The sequence below is a fragment of the Pinus tabuliformis genome, chromosome 3_2 (genome assembly GCF_031772625.1).
Source record: "Pinus tabuliformis cultivar Carrire ecotype Pingquan chromosome 3_2, CPIR1, whole genome shotgun sequence".
Taxonomy (NCBI): Eukaryota; Viridiplantae; Streptophyta; class Pinopsida; order Pinales; family Pinaceae; genus Pinus; species Pinus tabuliformis.
This window is the reverse complement of record NC_142302.1, coordinates 395,558,898-395,578,324: the sequence shown is the minus strand read 5'-3', so window position 1 is coordinate 395,578,324 and position 19,427 is coordinate 395,558,898. Positions and strand designations below refer to the sequence as shown.

The 19,427-nt window shown below is 34.1% G+C and overlaps 1 pseudogene; it reads left to right on the top strand.

Moving 5' to 3' along the window:
• Nucleotides 1–6,532: 6,532 nt before the first annotated feature.
• LOC149181063 (LOB domain-containing protein 11 pseudogene) lies at nucleotides 6,533–10,910 on the top strand (annotated as a pseudogene).
• The last annotated feature ends 8,517 nt before the right edge of the window (nucleotides 10,911–19,427 follow it).

The window sequence follows — 19,427 nt, the reverse complement described above, 5'->3', positions numbered from 1 at the left end:
ATATGGTTCAATTTAATTATCATACATTTCTTTTGCAAAGTTATGTAATACAATTTTTCACCAAATCTAATTTTTTTGTTGTTTTGTCTAGCAAATCTTTGACCAAATCTTTTCATGGAATCTTAAATTTTTGTTATATTTTTGGTACTGTGTGAAGCACTTGATTTTACAGATTTCAGAAATCAAATTTGTGATTTTCATTTAAACAATCTGAAGCACTTGATTTTACGGATTTCAGAAATCAAATTTGTGATTCTTATTTGAACCATTTAACTCTGAATATTGATGCCCCTAAAAAGACCAAAGATTTTATCATATTTCTCAGATGGATCCTTAAGTCAGATTTCAGAACGCTAAAAATGCCGAGGATTTCATCCTATTCCTCTGATAAATCGGTAAGTCGCAAAAGACAATATGGAGATGAAGAAGTCACAGGCGGTGCAGACAGAGGACATGCTTTTATTGTGAACGACTTCAGAAGCTTCACAGGAAAGAACCAGACAATGCGTTGCGCCGTTTTATGTTACTTCACATCTTGAATTTATTGGAATTTGAAATTGCACAGAGAACAACGCTCTGTTTTCAAATACAGGATCCTTAATCATAAAAAAAAACTGTTACAGAAATAGTCTTCCTCTACAGAGGGGTTACAATAGGAACACTCCAGTTCCAGAATTTGTTTTCAACCATCTTAGCACTGCTGTGCATTTACAGATAATTACAAAACTTTCAGATTCTTCAACAATTTCTCTCTTACTAACAGAACTGTTGTTCATTACACATTATATAGGTTAAAATCATATCTGATTCTAAGTGATAAGATAGAAGAAAAATATCCTACCTGCATTTACCAACCACAGTAAATAGCATTGATTACTCGGCTGAAAATATCCTCTTTGAATTTATTGCATGTCTTATCACAATATTGCACTATTGCATAACGAAATGTCGATTTATGACCCACCAATGTGATATCCATCGATGCGATGCATTTTAACCTATGCTTGGAAACATTTCAAAACACGGGAAAAATGGCCACTGGCGGAACTGAAATATTATGCAATAGAGCATATATAACGGTCGGGTCTGACTCATCGTTTCCCAAACATATCTGTGCAAAGGACCTGCCACCTTTTGAAAGTGCCGATGCGATATCGCAATGCTACCTCCGATACACCGTCTCCTTTATAAGTCCTCCATTGTGACTGGCTGATGCGATATTGGCGATGTCTCGCGTCGCTGCTGCTGCATGCCTCCTCCGATTGCGATCTGTCAACGCGATCTGGATCGTTGATCGGCCAGATCCAACGACTGATAGGAATTGAACCTTTAAGCCTGCGATTTTGTTTTTTGATGGTTCTGGAGTGTTTTTGCCTCCCGATAGAGTATTTCCGTGAAGTAACAAATCGTTGTCGCTGCACGGCAGTTGGAATTAATATTCCAACACTGCCCTTTAATTTCAACTGCTGGGCGTTCAGTCATACCCAGACATTTTCTGAAATGATCAAAACTTTTCTTTGCCAATGGTTTTTTCAAGATGTCAGCTAACTGATCCTCTGTTCTGCAGTGCTGCAAAACAATTTCACCATTGTTAACCAATTCATGTATGAAGTGAAATTTGGTGTCTATATGCTTTTTCCTTTTATGAAAAACAAAATTTTTAGACAATGCTATTGCCGAGCTATTGTCACAGTAAATGGTTGTGCCCGTTTCTTGTTCATGACACAAGTCTCTGAGAACTCTTCTCAGCCACACTGCTTGGCATGCCGCTGCTGTTGCTGCCACATACTATGCCTCTGCTGTTGACAAAGACACAACTGGTTTCTTCTTGGAAGCCCATGAGATGGCTCTCGATCCCATATGAAGCAAATATCCCAATGTGCTTTCCTATCATCAACACTTCCAACCCAATCACTTTTGGTGTAACCTGTCAACATGAAACTTTTAGAAGAGGAGTATAAAATACCAAACCCCTTCGTTCCATTCACATACCTTAGAATCCTCTTGGTTGCCTACCAATGAGTCTCTTTCAGTCTCTCCATAAATCTGGAGATTAAACTCACAGCGTGCATAACGTCCGGCCTAGTTGTAGTCAAGTACATAAGGTTGCCAACTATGCTCTTGTACAATTTTTGATCAAAATCCTTGTTGTTTTCTTCATTGGTCAATTTCAACCCCATTACAGTTGGAGTCACAGCTACCTTGCTGTTCTACATGTTAAATCTCTTTAACACTACTTCTACATATTTAACTTCAGAAATGAAAACACCATTTTCACTTTGGTCTACTTCAATTCCAAGAAAATATCTTAAGAAGCCCAAGTCAATCATTTCAAATTCACTTTTCATGACTACTTCAAAATCAGCAATGAAAGAAGCACCATTGCTGGTAAAAATCAAATCATCTACATATAATACAACAATAAGAATCTTACCGTCATTCTCCTTTATGTAGAGTGTGGGTTCACCATCACACTTATCAAACCCATTCTCAATTAGATAAGCATCTATTCTACTGTACCATGCTCTTGGAGCTTGCTTCAGCCCATAAAGAGCCTTCTTCAGTTTGCAGACTTTATGCTCCGGCCTTCAACTTCATAGCCCGGAGGTTGTTCAATATAAACCTCTTCTTTTAACACTCCATTCAGGAATGCAGATTTAACATCCATCTGATAAATCTTCCATTTGTGTTGTGCCGCAATAGACAACACTGTTCTGACTGTTTCCATCCTTGCTACTGGTGCAAAGGTTTCATCATAATCTTTGCCTTGTTGCTGCTTGTAGCCTTTCACAACAAGTCTTGCTTTGTGCCTGTCAATCTTGCCTTCAGCATTGCTTTTGGTCTTATAGACCCACTTAACTCCAATGGCATCTTTGCCTACAGGGAGGTCCACTAACTCCCATGTTTTACTCTTCTCAATTGCACCAATTTCTTCTTTCATTGCTTCAATCCATTTATCTTCATTTGCAGCATCTTCAAAATGAATTGGGTCATCAACATGACAATACAAAGCGAATAATGAATTCAGACCGGTATTGTTACTTACCTCTCCTTGTTCATAAATCTCAGTCAGATTTCTGAATCTTGGTCTTCTTGGTGTGCTTGGAGTTCCATCTGAACTTGAGGGTATTTCTGATCCCTGTGATGTGCTTGGAGAAGCACTACCTTGACTTCTCAAGGCTGTTCGAATTCCAACTTGTGGTGTGATTTGTTGTACTTGCTGTGGTGGAGGAGGAGCCACAAAGGAAGGATTATTTGTTGTTGTCCCTTCCTCTTCTTCTTTGTGAGACACTATTGTCTTCACATTCACTGTCTTCTCTAAGCTTCCATCCCAAGCTTCATCTTCGATGAATTGCACATCTCTGCCTACTATCAATTTCTCGGTGGATGGATGATAGAGTTTGTATGCTTTTGACTCCTCAAAATAGCCAGTAAAGACACACTTCTCCCCCTTACTGTCAAGCTTCTTCCTTAGCTGATCCGGTACATGTGCATATGCTACACAACCGAATACTCTCATGTGAGTGACAGTTTTCTTTTGACCACTCCATGCTTCTTCTGGTATTTTGTTCATGACAGCTTTAGTTCAGCATCTATTCAAGATATAAACTGCGCAAGTAATAGCTTCTGCCCAATACTCATGTGGCAAGTGTTTTGCCTTCATCATACTTCTGACCATGTCAAGAATGGTCCTATTCTTCCTTTCGGCAACACCATTTTGATGAGGTGTATACCTCGCGGTGAACTATTTTTGTATGCCATTCTCTCTGCAAACTCGTAGAAAGTCTTTGGAGATGTACTCTCCTCCTCTATCTGTTCTGAGAACTTTGATATAATGCCCACACTATTTTTCAACAAGAGTTTTGAAGTGGCGGAATTTCTCAAACACTTCACTCTTCTGTTTCAGCATATACACCCATGTCTTTCTGGTGTAATCATCAATGAAAGTTAAAACATATTTATTTCCAGCAAAAGATGGTATTTACATCAGTCCACACACATCGGAGTGAACAATTTCCAAGGGTGCTTTTGCCCTTATACTCTTTCCTGCTGGAAAGCTTTCTTTGTGTTGCTTGCCCAAGATGCAGCCTTCACAAAGGCTGTTCGGTTTCACAATCAATGGCAATCCTTTCACCATTCCCTTTCTGTGCAATAGATTCAAGCCTCCGAAATTGAGATGTCCAAATCTCAAGTGCCACAACCAACTCTCATCTTTCACTTGTTCCTGAAAGACTTCTTGTGTTACAGCTGCAATAGTTCTTCCTTCCTTCAAATCTGCCCTAAGTTTGAGAGGAAACATTCTATTATTGGTCATCTGCAGTTGTGCAATGATCTTCTTACTTGGAGGTATATCTCTGATTGTACACATATCATCTTTGAAGAACACATTGTAACCTTTGTTAATGAGCTGTCCAATGCTCAAAAGATTACATTTCAGACCAGGTACATAGTATACCTCTGGCACAATCATCTGTTCTCCATTTCTTGCTTGGATACTGATTCTGCCCTTACCCTTGATAGATAACTTACTATTAGTTCCTGTTGTTACCTCAGATTTCACATTTCCATCCAGATTGGCAAACATTGCAATATTTCCAGTCATGTGATTACTACAACTTGAGTCTAAGAACAAAAAATCTTCTTGTTTGTCTTGTACAATGTTACATGTTAACAGCACAATCTTTGGATTCTTATCTTCCTCATTTGCAAAATTAGCATTCTGCCTATTATTCATGTCATTTTGTTTTTTCCTACATTCATTGGCATAGTGCCCATATTTTTTACAATAATGACATTCGACTTGGGATTTGTCATACCTTTTTCCATGAACTTGCTGTTTGCTTGAACCTTCATCTTGGTTCTGATTGCAGCTCCTTCCGCTTGTGCTTGCAGGATTATTTTTGCCTTTGTTTTGGCTTCTTCCACGACCTCTATTATTTGCTCTGCCTCGACCTTTTCTTTGGCCAAAGGACTTCTGAGTCTTGAATGCTTGATCAAAAGAGGAATTTGTTCCTCTACTCAGTCTATGTTCATGAGACATAAGAGAAGCACTCAGTTCATCTATTGTGAACTGTGAGAGATCCTTTGTTTCTTCTATAGCTACCACAACAGCTTCAAACCTTGAGGGTAAACATCTCAAGATCTTTTCTACAATCCTTCTTTCTTCAAGAATCTCACCAGGAGATCTTATCTGGGTTATCAACCCAATAACCTGAGTGAAGAATGAATCTATTGTATCAGATTCCTTCATGCTGAGTGTTTCAAAGTCTCTCCTCAACATCTGCAACTTTGTAGTCTTCAACTTCTCCATGCCTTGATAGGCAGTTTTGAGAATATCCCATGCCTCCTTGGATTTTTTTGCTGCTGCAATCCGTGGAAAAACACTTTCATGTACTGATTGGAAGAGAAAAAAGAGGGCTTTGGCATCCTTCTTCCTGTCGCTCTTCAACTGGTCTCTTTCTTCTACTGTCAAAGCAACCAACGCTGTTGCATCTGCAGGTTCAGCATAGCTAGTTTCAACCAGCTCCCATATTCCTTGAGAAGAAAACAATGCTTTCAATGTTATGGACCAATAACTGTAATTTTTCCCATTAAACTATGGCAGTTGGGAATTTGTCAAACCAGTTCCAGCATCTGCCATCTTAATCTGTATAAATAAAGAAGAGAGACCGACTGTATAATTAAAAACAAGAAAAAAACTTTCTCTGCACAAGAGAATCTGCTCAATAAGCTTCCTACAGCTCCTACAGTGAAAAACAAACTGTGTTTTTGACTCACTGAGTGCCTAGACTAGCTCTGATACCATGTTGGAAATTTCTGATAATTTTAAACACAAAAGAAATTGCACAGAGAACAACACTCTATTTTCAAATACAGGATCTTTAATCATAAAAAAAACTGTTACAGAAATAGTCTTCCTCTACAGAGGGGTTACAACAGGAACGCTCCAGTTCCAGAATCTGTTTTCAACTATCTTAGCACTGCTGTGCGTTTACAGATAATTACAAAACTCTCAGATTCTTCAACAACTTCTCTCTTACTCACTTCGTGACAGAACTGTTGTTCATTACACATTATATAGGTTAAAATCATATCTGATTCTAAGTGATAAGATAGAAGAAAAATATCCTACCTGCATTTACCAACCGCAGTAAATAGCATTGATTACTCAGCTGAAAATATCCTATCTGAATTTATTGCATGGCTTATCACAATATTGCACTATCGCATAGCGAAATGCCGATTTACGACCTGCCGATGTGATATCCATCGATGCAATGCATTTTAACCTATGCTTGGAAACATTTCAAAACACGGGAAAAATGGCCACTGGCGGAACTGAAATATTATGCGATAGAGCATATATAACGGTCGGGTCCGACTCATCGGATCGCAAACATATCTATGCAAAGGGCCTACCACCTTTTGAAAGCACCGATGTGATATCGCAATGCTACAGCCGATACCCCGACTCCTTTATAGGTCCTCCATTGCGACTCACCGATGCGATATCAGTGATCGCTCATCGACGATGTCCCGCGTCACTGTTGCTGCATGCCTCCTCCGATTGCGATCTACCGACACGATTTGGATCGTTGATTGGCCAGATCTAACGACTGATAGGAATTGAACCTTCAAGCCTGCGATTTTGTTTTTTGATGGTTCTGGAGTGTTTTTGCCTCCCGATAGAGTATTTCCGTGAAGTAACAAATCGCTGTCGCTGCACAACAGTTGGAATTAATATTCCAACAGCTGTGTGCTCGCCCATTACTTCCCACAAAATGATGTTCAGAAATTTGCAGATGCACATAGAGTATTTGGAGCAATCAATATGATAGAAATGCTAGAGATAATGATGTACAGTATTATGTATAGGTCTTCATATATTTGATTTGTGTGTTAATGACCATCACTTTGTGTTTGGGATGAATATTGAGTCTCAGACTACACTGTAACTTCCGAAAATTATTTTCAATATATTTGCTTCGTTGAAACTTGAATTGATTTATGTTTTAATAAAGATAACATATGTTACTGTGTTGATATTTATATGTTACTTATACCACTTTTCCATTCTCCTATTTTGTAAAATGTATCATATAAATGTTCCGGTCTCCTCTTTTGTAAAATGTATTATATAAATAAATATGGTAATATAACTTATTGTATCATTTAATTTAGATTGTAAACTCAAGTTATAATTGGAGTTTCCAATCATAAAGTCAATCATTTATTCCATTTTGTCACCAGTGTTGGTATTTTAATGCTTTCAATTTTTAATGAGTTGAGTGTATAATAATATCATATAATTTTTTAAATTATTTATATTTAATTATATATACATAATATATATGTTTGGGTCAAGAAAGATTATGGAGAAAAAATATTTAAACTTAACAATAAAATTAAAAATTATTATATTAAATATCATCATATTATATGTTTAGGAGAATTGAATTAAGTGGAGATGACAGTTATCATTTCTCCTAACCACTTGACATAAATCTAAAATAAAATCATCTCATCTTTTATTTTTCTCCAAAAATCTTATAAATTTTATAATAATAATCTTCTTCCACTATAAAATCTTGCCTCTTTTTCTTGAGCATGATGATAAATGAAAAAAAAAAAATTCACTTTTTTCCATAAGTCCTCGAAACTCTCCAATAACCATCTTCCTCCGTAGAATAGAAGAAATAATCATCTTCTTCTATTATAAAATCTTTTCTTATTTTCTTCCTCATGCTCATAGAGGAACAACTATTTTACTTTTTTTTCCATAAATCTTGCAAATATTTTAATAACCATCTTCCTCCCTAGGATAAAAGAAATAACTATCTTCTCAATTATAAAATCTTCTCTAGCTGTTGCTTATGCTCACTAAGGAAATAAATGTTTTACTCTTTTCCATTAAAATACTGCAAAGTTTTTAATAACCATCTTCCACCCTAGCATAGAAAAAATAACCATCTTTGTCGATTATAAAATCTTCTCACTTTCTCATACTCATGGATGAGATAACATTTTTACTATTTTCTATAAACTCTGGAAGCCTCTAATAACTATCTTCCTCTCTTTCTGTAAATACTTTTCAGAGGACATGTTTCTCGCACATTTTAAAGGAGTAGAACCATGTACCAGATCTCTTGTCAAATAAAGGTTGTTGTGGTAAGTTGTGTTTGATCAGTTTTGCTGCTTTTGATATTGGTAACTTACAAAGCCTCGGAAGTATATTTTTCTAGTAGTCTGATGTAAGTAATTTTTATTTTATCGGTCTTTAGTTATATATAACTGATTTTTTTAAAATATACTGTGAAGATCTTACTGATAGTTGCAGGGTTTGGTTGTTTTTATGAAATTGGACAAAGACAAATAGACTAACTTTTTAAATTGATTTTTGACTAAATTGTATAGATAACATTAAAAACAACGATATAAAGAATATGTAATTACTTTTTGATAATAAAAATAAGTTGATATTTTCTTATTAAAAAAAAAATATATTATATTCTTCCATAAATGTGAAAGCTCTAATAACCTCCTCCTTCGGTAGTTCAGAAGAAATGACTGTCTTCCTCCATATAAAATATTTTCCCTTTCTCCGGCTAATAAACAATATATGTTTTTTACTCTTCTCTCTTTCTTTTGAATTTTTTAAACATTATAAGTTTTGTACTCTTCTCTTTCTATTGAATTTTTTACTCTTCTATCTTCCTCTTCCTCTTGCTCATAGCCTAAATAACTTTGTTACTCTTTTCAATCCTTCAAAGCCTCTGATAACCAACTTCGTCTCTTGTTGGGAATAATGCTTAATTAGTTATGTAAATTGCTGACAAAGTATGCAGCAGATTTTGTGTTGTCTATAAAATTAAAGCAGCAGATTGTTATGATGGTCAGTGCTGGAAGTTGCTGGAAATTCGCTGTAATGCCAGTAGATTGATTGCAGAGTTGATTGACAAATATTTTAGTAATAGTTTTACTATTTAAGAATGTAGTTTATAGTTGAATTTAATATATGAGATTTGCAGCATTTCTTGGCTCACACAGTCACTGTGTTTTTTAATTGTTTTATCTTTTATATGTTTTTTTTCTTCATAGCACTGTTTTCTCATTTGGCTGGAAATAAGGCATTTCATATTCTACATGTGGTATGAGAGCAGGTAAAATTTTTTTGGGTTAAAGCTGTATTGTTGGAATTTCGCCAAAGTTAATCATGTCGAATTCTAACCAGATGCTAGTTCCAGAATTTGATGGCAACGATTATGATTATTGGTGCATTAAGATGCTAACCTTTTTGATTGGAAAAGATTTGTGGGAGATTCTTGAATCAAGATATGAAGAGCCAGCTGATTGGAATGCTCTTACAGCAATGAAAGAACAGCAAGAAAGGAAGCAAGGAAGAAGAATGCTCAAGCTTTGTTTCACATTCAGATAGCTCTTGATAAGAGCTTATTTCCAAGAATATCTGGAGCAAAAACTGCCAAAGCTGCCTGGGAGACTCTACGAGAAGCTTACCAAGGTAGTGATCAAGTTAAGGTGGTCAAGCTTTAGACATTGAAGCGAGAGTTCGAGAATTTGAAGATGCAAGAAGCTGAAAGTATCAGTGACTATTGTGTGAGAGTCAAAGATGTGGTCAACAAAATGGCTACACTTTGAGAAGCTGTAAGTAATGAAGTTTAATTAAAAAAGTATTGAGGTCTTTAATACATAGATGGAATCATGTTGCAATAATCATGGAAGAAAGTAAAGATTTAACAAAACTACAGTTTGATGAATTGGTTGGATCTTTGATGTCTCATGAAGAAAGATTGAAGGATACTTTTGAAGCTGTAGAGAAAGCTTTTTTCTCTAAATTACAAATTACAAAGAATGAAGATACAGTTGCAAAAGATCAGTTTTTGGCATTACGAGATAAGATAGTAAATCCTCATTAATCATTAAGGGGGAGTGTTGGGAATAATGCTTAATTAGTTATATAATTGCTGACAAAGTAGGCAGCAGATTTTGTGTTGTCTGTAAAATTACAGCAGCAAGATTGTTAGGATGGTCAGTGCTGGAAGTTGCTGGGAATTCGCTGTAATGCCAGTAGATTGATTGCAGAGTTGATTGACAAATATTTTAGTAATAGTTTTACTATTTAAGAATGTAGTTTATAGTTGAATTTAATATATGAGATTTGGAGCATGTCTTGGCTCACAGTGTTTTTTAATTGTTTTATCTTTTATATGTTTTTTTTCTTTATAGTACTGTTTTCTTGTTTTCTCATTTGGCTGGAAATAAGGCATTTCATATTCTATATCTCTTGCATAGAAGAAATAATACTTTACCTCTTTTCCATAGAGTCTACAAAGCCTCTGGTAGTTAACAGTATTCTATTTTATTCAGGAGCTTTTCGAAAGATTCAGGAGTAAATAGAAATATTCTCTTTCACTCAGTTTGCTGCAATTTATTCTCATTTATTCAGGTTTGCTGCAATCATGTTTCAGTGCTGGTGCTGACATGACGATTTTATTCAGGATCTGCCACTGGAAATGCGCGCTTATGCAGTTAGCAGTCTGGTATATGAAGCGAGCGCAAGGCTGAGAGACCCTGCGTATGGGTGCGCCGGAACAATCTGGCAGCTGCAGGAACATGTCTCTAAGCTGCAGTTAGAGAAGGCGATCTTGCAGGCGGAGCTTCTTCACATGAATTTGCATCAGGCCAATATCACTGCTTACATAAGAGAAAAACTGCATAGTGTCGAGGGCGGAGATCAATCCATATCGGAGCCGTTTTCTCACACTCTGAGCACTTTCCATGAAAGATCCGTATATTCGTTCGATGAACTTCCCAATGGGTACCACCTTTTACATGCTCGTGATAAAGATGATCAATCCCTACCGGAACTGTGGGATCCGTCATGGCTCTAGTCGACGTATCCTATGTATATTTCGACTGTGAACTCCATCGAATTATTCGGGGGCTGGACCTTTTTTTTTGGTCATATTATATCATGTTTATGCCCACAAAAATAACACCTGGAAAAACTAGAGAAATTTTGGATACATGTTATATTCAAAGGGTCACGTTTATCGAAAACCCTTGGATTACTATAGCGAGTTTAATTGCACCATAATGTGTTTTTTGCGTCCCTAATTCGCCGCCTAATTACACGTCCTTGAATGTCAAACTCTCGTAGATCTGCGAGTGAAAGTGATGGCAATTTCACGCTATGTATTGCTTCAGGTTTTCTCAATGTATAATAAAGGTCTCGATTTATGTCTTCCCTTGATGTAGTTCTTTATTTTCTTTTTGCCCTAATTCGATTCTGATACCCTTCATTTGGCCCAGCATGGCGTGGGGTCGAAGGGAGATTTTGATGCAATTTAACAGTTGTAGTAATTCTATTATATTTTAATTATAAATGACTTTTTTGTCCAACCTGGCATGAGTATTATTTCAAAGAGATAAAATAGTAACTTTGCCTTGCCACCTAATACCAAAAGCATATGGATACGAGCATGTTGTGTATAAGTGGTGTATTTCATGGTAGCATAGTTTATAAAACAACACATTGAAATAACATTAGCTAGTGCCTCATTTCAACATTAATATTTTTAACTTCAACTTTTGTTTTTCTTTTATGTTATGTTATGTTGTCGCAGATGTTCATTTTTTTAGAATAATGATTAAAGTGTATATTTCTAGATGTGAATAGGATCTAAATGTTTTATGGTGTTTGGCGTTTTAGGGGGAAACGAGAGTTTTGTTAGAGATGTTGAAAATTTAAACTCGAAAATTTTGTTATATATAATGTGAAATTTTCTTATATGCCATGTTGATTATTTTATATGCTAGTTTGAAGGTTTTTCCTCTGTTCTATGCTTTAAGTACAGAAAGACTTGCTGAGTTAGTAGAGGTCAATGAGTTTGGAAATCTTATTTTCCATGGTTTATGAGTGACTAACTAGGGTTATAATTCCATTCTTTGAACTTGGGTTGTAGTTGGTCTTTGGGGAGTTGCTAGTGCTTCTATATGAGTTTCTTTTCCATATCCTCGAATTTTCTTTTAGTTTCATCATAGAATTTGAGTTGTAAGTCCATGACCACTTAAAGAGCATTCTTTTGAGCCTAAGTGGCTTGAGGTGGTTGTTTTTCTAAAGAGGATGCCTTGAAGCCTGAAAGGGAGCACTTGCACGGATGTGTTCAACTAACAGTACAAAAAGAGGGTGGGCTTCTCATTTTATAAGGTACCAAAAGATACAAGGGGAAGACACACACCAATATCCAACTAAAATCCAAGGACATAGGAAACAAAGCTAGAGAATTAGAAGCCACAACCTCAACAAAATACCGGATGAGAGATAGGTTACTAATGCCTTGAAAACATGGCATAGAAAGGATAACAACCCCTAATCCACATGGAGAACAGGAGCACCACCAACTCCGAAGAAAATTTGGGATTCCATCTAGGCCAAGGACCATATGAAACCAACATAGAGTAGCTAGAAGCAAGGAAAACTAGAGAAAATGCACAAATATTTCACTAGGTGAGAAATTTGGAAGAATTGAACAATTGGATAGAAAGGGAGCAATGCTTCTATGTCAATGTTTACCGGGACCACCTAATAGGTGGCTAGAAATAACCATGAATATCCAAAAGACAAAAAGTTGAAATAGACAATGAGAACACTGAATGAATGACCGTAATTAGTAGACTAGAACCTAGAAGGTATCAGTCAACACAATGATCTACATATCTAGAGCCTAAAGAGACCAAGATAGCAACCAATCAATTCTACATCTGGGTGAACCTTAATTTAAGCTATCTGTTACCTACTCCCTCCATCATAAAATGAGTTACTATTGCTTGAGTCTCATAACTCACAATACCACAACCCCAATTCAAATTTGTTCCATACAAATCATTACATACTTTCCTAGTATGAACTCATAAACATAATGTGAGGACCAATGAACATAGATAATGTGGTACATAGATCAGTTACACTAGGGTGTGTAAATTAGCAATTACAAAATGAAATAAATGACTAAAATTAGCACAATAGAACCTAGAAGAGATGACCCAAACTAATGATCTATAGATCTAGAGCTTAAAAGGACCAAATTAGAAACAAACTCATTCTACCAACATGCATCAACCTCAATTTAATATATTTATCACCTACACCCTTAATTTGTAGGACAACTACATCGATACATATTTATGCCATACAACTCATAACATACTTCCCAATGTATCGCCTCAAAATACTGGTGTGAGGCCCAAGGGACATGGATCAAGTGCCTAGGAGGCGTAATTAACAATGAGAACACAAAAAAATGACCAAAATTAGCACACCAAAACCCCGAAGATTTGAGGCAACACAATGATATAGATATCTAAACCCTAAAGGAAGCAAGATACCAAATAACTAATTCCACTCATGTGCATCAACATACAACTTGTTACATACTTCCCCAATATCAACTCATAAACTTGACGTGAGAACTCATTACGTCCTTCCCCAGTGCATAACTCTCATCTGACGTCCAAGGGACATAAATTACTTCCCCAAGATCAGGTCATACAATAACTAATTCCACAGATCTCTCATGTGACGTCTAAGAGACATAAATTACTTCCCCAATATCAGGTCGTACAATAACTAATTCCACAGATCTACCTCAATATAAAATTTGTTACATACTTCCCCAATATCAACTCATAAACTTGATTAGAGAACTCGTCACATACTTCCCCAACATCGGCTCATAAACTTGATGTAAGAACACGTTACATACATCAATGTGCTAGTGAGTAATACAAGGAGGATGCATCTTATAATTTTTTGAAGAATGTGTGAGTGCATTGTGATCCACTTATGTCTACACATGTCATGAGACCATTTGATAATATCCGTCTCAGTGCAACCACATGTTGGACCACTACATCAAGGTGATCTCATGACACCATATTAGATCCTCACAAGAATTGAACCTTGCCCATCGGTGAAAAATTGTAGATTTTCACCATTAGATATAACTCCTTTTGGCTTTTATTCATTAATAGAATACATATATAAAATATATAAACATATTTCAAGAGGTGGATTAAGAATGAGATTAAGCAAAAAGATTTGTCTCATAAACGATTTTGCTATTAGGAACTAATTACAAAATAGAGTAATAGGCAAATTATGTCAAGACATTGGTGAGAAAACTAAATTTTATTAACTTAAAATCAGCACAACTATTGCTTCCTCTTTCTCTAAGACTTGAGAGCTAGAGTGAAGTTGTTAGTACAAGGTAAGCCCACAAGTATAATTCCACCTAATTACTGCTCACAACCCCAATTGACATTACTATCAATTCTATATAATTTCAAAAAAAAAAAATATATTTACACAAAATATCTATTTCAACCATTTTGATTAATTTTTTTCTATTTAATAATAAAAATAAAGATGCACACCATGTAAATAAAGATGAGTGGAAGAAGTTATATTCATTACGTAAATAAAGCGAAATCCTGAAATTTTTACCAAAGCACTTGAACTAAACCCTTTTAATGTTTAACATAAAAATTTAATAATTTATATAATCTTTTAAGTTTACTGATTTAAAAAGGTATATTTATAGAATATTTTAAAACCGCCCATTTTTTTTGATATAGTATATATTCGACATCACTAAAATTTAAAAGAAAATTGTAAATATAATTTATAATTTTTTTATTAGTTTTACATAAATGCATATTTAAAAAACTTATAATCTGTAAAATAAATATAAATATTTTTACTTAAATTTATATATTTTGAGACTGTTATTGATCTGAAAAGTTTATTATATTGCCCAATATCATGTGTAATGTTATAAGTTGAAATTTTAATCATATGCACTGAAATAAAAATTTCAAAAAATAACACCGAATATTTCTTTTTATAAATAAGGGAATGCACCCATTTTCCTGTTTCCCAAATTCCATAAATTGATATAAATTTTTAGTTTACGTTATTCGTGAAACGTGCGAACCTTTGATACAAATTCCAACATGCAGAGATTCCCTGAAGTCAATATTGAGAGTTGGATTAAGAAGTCCCTATGCCAGAAATTCGGCTCCCTTTCTGTCTTTTTCATCTTTGGACGACTTGCCCTGCCTGGCCATGCTGTACAGCCATCGTAGTCAACTGAAAAGCCTTAAAACAAACACGGCACCGTTTAAAGTAATGACGTGAAGTCTTATGCCGATGGTTTTCTACTATGAATGACTTGCAGTAAACGAAATTTCTTGTTAATGGGTATTTAGACCATACGCTCTTGTGGACTCACCATCTCGACCTTTAATAGAAGATTTTACGTTTTTGTTTTGTTTTGCTTTGCTTTCTTTTTAGAAAATCTTGTGATACAATGGGGTGGATTGCGGTTTTGGTGGTTAAAAATTAGTTTTGAATTGTATAAATAAATTTAGCATTCTAAATATCCTAAATAATTTAAATAATTTAATAATTTTAACAAGTATCCATTATATTTTGAATAAATTTAACCTGAAATATATATAAAAAATCTCCAAAATAATTTAAATAATTTAATAATTTTAACAAGTATCCATTAAATATATAAAAAATCTCCAAAATATAAAATAATTAGATTACAACAAATCTCATTCTCAGAAAAATTGGGAAATGTTTCCTCTAGGATAAGTCTGGTTATAATTAATTAAAGTATATATTACGTTGTTTTTAATGGATGAATCCAAGTCTATTTATAACTACCACAGTTATGGATTAAGTGGTTGTTGAATTTGGATAGACAATCACAGTGTTACAATCGATGTCATTTGATTGCTGGAGATGTGATTGTCATTTGATGGTTAGAGTTCTCATCATCGGGTTTCGAAGGAATCTATTATGTTTGTCATTTGTTTATGTATCAAGTAAATGTAAAGAAGTAAACAGATTCAATAAGGATAAAGAATTAGATTTAGAGATGAAAAAAAAACTTAGTATTGAAAATTTCATCCCTTTATATCAGTAAATGTAATGTCAAATATTTAATTTCTAACTACAAAATAAATAAGTGCTAATTACAAAAATATCTTAATTTCTCATAGGGAATTCACTAAAATAAAAACTCATATTATGATATTAATTATCTTTTATATTTTATGACTTTATTAAAACTTATATCATATATCAACTGAAATCTATCATCAGTTCAATTCAGTCCGGGCTTTATTATTCAGAGCTGCCATGTTTAAATTTAAATTTGGACTTTGATTTGAATTTATCATGCTGAAAAAAATCGATTAAAAAATAAAGATTGACAGTATACATCTTAAAACTTATACTTTTGTTTCTCTAATAATGATATCGTTTGCTCATTTTTCTCCTCCATGATTTAAATTTTGAATAGTTGCTACTTACAACTACAGTTCACTCAAAAAAAATTACACTTCTTTCTGTCCAAAAACATCTTTTATTTTCAATAATTCAAATCCTTCTTTAATTTCAAAATTTATTTATCTAAAATGAATATTTAAAAAATCAATTTTCAAACTTCTTTAAGAATATGTTTTCTTCAAACATATTTATCTAAAATGTGTATTTAAAAAATCAATTTTCAAATTTAAATCAATTTTCAAACTTCTTTAAGAATATGTTTTCTTCAAACATATTTATCTAAAATGTGTATTTAAAAAATCAATTTTCAAATTTTTTTTTTAAAGATCTCTTTGCTAGAAACATAAAAAAATGAGTTGCTCGTATGGAATTAGCCAACTATCAAAAATTCATCATTTCCTACTTTCACAAATTTTCAGCCTTTCAAATGCAAATTTATAAAATTCCAATTTAAAACTTATTTAAAGAATCCATATCACTCACTTCTTAGAATTAGACCATTTTGACAAATCCTCTCCGTTTTGCTTTTTCAACTTTCTATCCTTTCAAACCAGCAATGAAGTTGAAAAATGGTAATTTTTGCAATTTCACAATTACTTCATGTTTTTCTATCCCTTTACATTTTTCTACCCCTTCACGGCATTAATGAAATTGAAAATGGGAAATTTTCTAATTTTATTATTATTTTCTATTTCTTCTCATGTGAGACTATCTAATTGTGTTTAAGAGAATACTTTCCTACCATCGTGTGTCCTACAGTGAACAAATCTATGTGTAACTAAACTATAATTAAAGATTCATCTTAACCATAGATTCAAATTTATTTTATAGTACAAAAATTAATGTATAATTGTTCACTGTCTAAATTGTATTTTTGAATGTTTTAGAGATTACATAACATGTGCATTGATCTACTTTATCAGTGCACATTAAACTAATTTTTTTTATCAATATATTTTTAAATATATGTCAATATTAATTTATATAAAATATTTTATCCATAAATTACATTTGATATTTTATTTTATACAAAATTAAAGTATTTTCTTTTAACATGTTTTTTCTATTTATATAGATATATATGAAGTTGATATCACATGTTAAAAATCATACTGACATAATTTGTTTGTTTACTTCTGATTACTTTACATGAAATTATATTAGATCATATTTATATATTAGAAGTAAGGCTTCCATGTGTTTTTGTGAGTTGTCATTGAGAGTTCTCAAGTTTTAATCTAGAAGTTGTTTTTTCCTAATTATGAATTGTAGTCATGATCTAGAAGTCTGGAAGAGAGATATTTATATCCTATATATGTGTAACTGATCAATAAATATATCAAATTTTATTTGGTGTTGTGTTTAATCGCTTTCTCGGATCTCTCTCTATTTTCTAACATGGTCTCAAAGCTGGTTCAACCATGACTCTCACGAGAGGGGCTGAGATCATGCAATTTTAACCATGATACTCATATGTACATAGATTATTTTAATAGAGTGTTTGATAGATTATTTTATTAGAGTGTTTGATCTATTGTTTGTATGAATGTTTGATTTGTGTGTGGATTGTGGATAGTTGCATGCAAAGTAGAATTGCCAAGATCCAATGTTTCTCTTTTTATGTGAAATTCCATTGTGGAAAAATCTTTGTAAAAGAAGAGGAGATCTACTTTTGAAGAAGTTGGATCAACATAGATTTAGTTTGATCTAGCATGGATCTACAATTGAGATCAATGTCTACATGTTTGAAATGGTGGTTGTCAAGATTATCATATGGTGCAAGATGTTTTGTAACATGATTAGTTTTCATCAAACTATATGATCGAACGATTTTAAATTTATGTATTAAATCAGGGTCAACACATTTAAATGCAATCTACCTAGTTTATTTGAATAAATAAGGGAAAAGAGGTAACTTGTTTAATAAACCTTGGAAATATAACTTATCCTAAAGTTCTAATATTCATTAATGAAGTGCTCCACCGAAGATCTGGTGGGGACAACCAGCACTAATCCCTGGGCACGTCCTCACCATAGATTTCAACTCCGCCCAAATCCGATCACCACCTAACTATTTCGAACCCCCCCTCCCCCCCCTCAATGTAATTATGTTTAACGTTGAGTGGAGGGTCCGAAAAAGTTGTTTCCCACTGTTACTTGTCCTTCCACCGAGACTTTGGACCCCACTCCACCAATACAAGAAACAACGCTCCGTCCCTCCAAAAATGATATCCATTTCCCGCGTAAAGCACCCATCTTGATTACGTCATCTTTCATATCATTTCCCCACCAATCCACCACTGCCATGTATCTCCTCCTCCCTGATCCCATTCCCACTTACTGTTCCATTCCCATGCCTTCCTTCCGTGTCCACACATCAAATATTTCTTCCAACCATGTGCCTCCACATCATCTCCTACCTCCATGCCATATGCTGGTCTCATGGCCAGCTAAGACTATGTTTTCTCCCTCTACATCACAGTAATGTAAAACAATGCGAACGTATTTTTAGAAATTGAAAGAGGTTTTTGTTGCCAACATCCTCTTGTACAAAACCTCTCTCATTTTTCTAACAGCTATTATGATTTGGTAGATGCTTATGATTCTTTAAAGGCATATTTTCCAGAAATTTTCTATTTCATTCACCATTTTACAGAGAAGATTGTGGATAATAAAAAATAAATTATGGTAAAATGGAGGAGTTCTTTGTTCCTCAGATTCTAATCTACTAAAACCTCTCTGTTTTGTAACAGAGGTTATGGTTTGGGATATTCACATGAATCTTTGCAGGCATGTTTTCTCAAATTTTCCTGTATTTAGTCATTGTTTTCAAATGCCATTTCTGAGCAAGTGGAAATGAATTTTCAAAAGCTGAAAGAGGTTTTTGTTTCTAACATCATCATTTACTCAAACCTGTCTCAGTTTTCTAACAACTATTATGGGTTGGGAGAAACAAAGGTATTACAGGACCCTAGTTTTTAGAATTTTGATAGGAAAAAGCTCAAAAACAGTTAATGACTTTGAGGCCGCCTCATCAAATATGAGT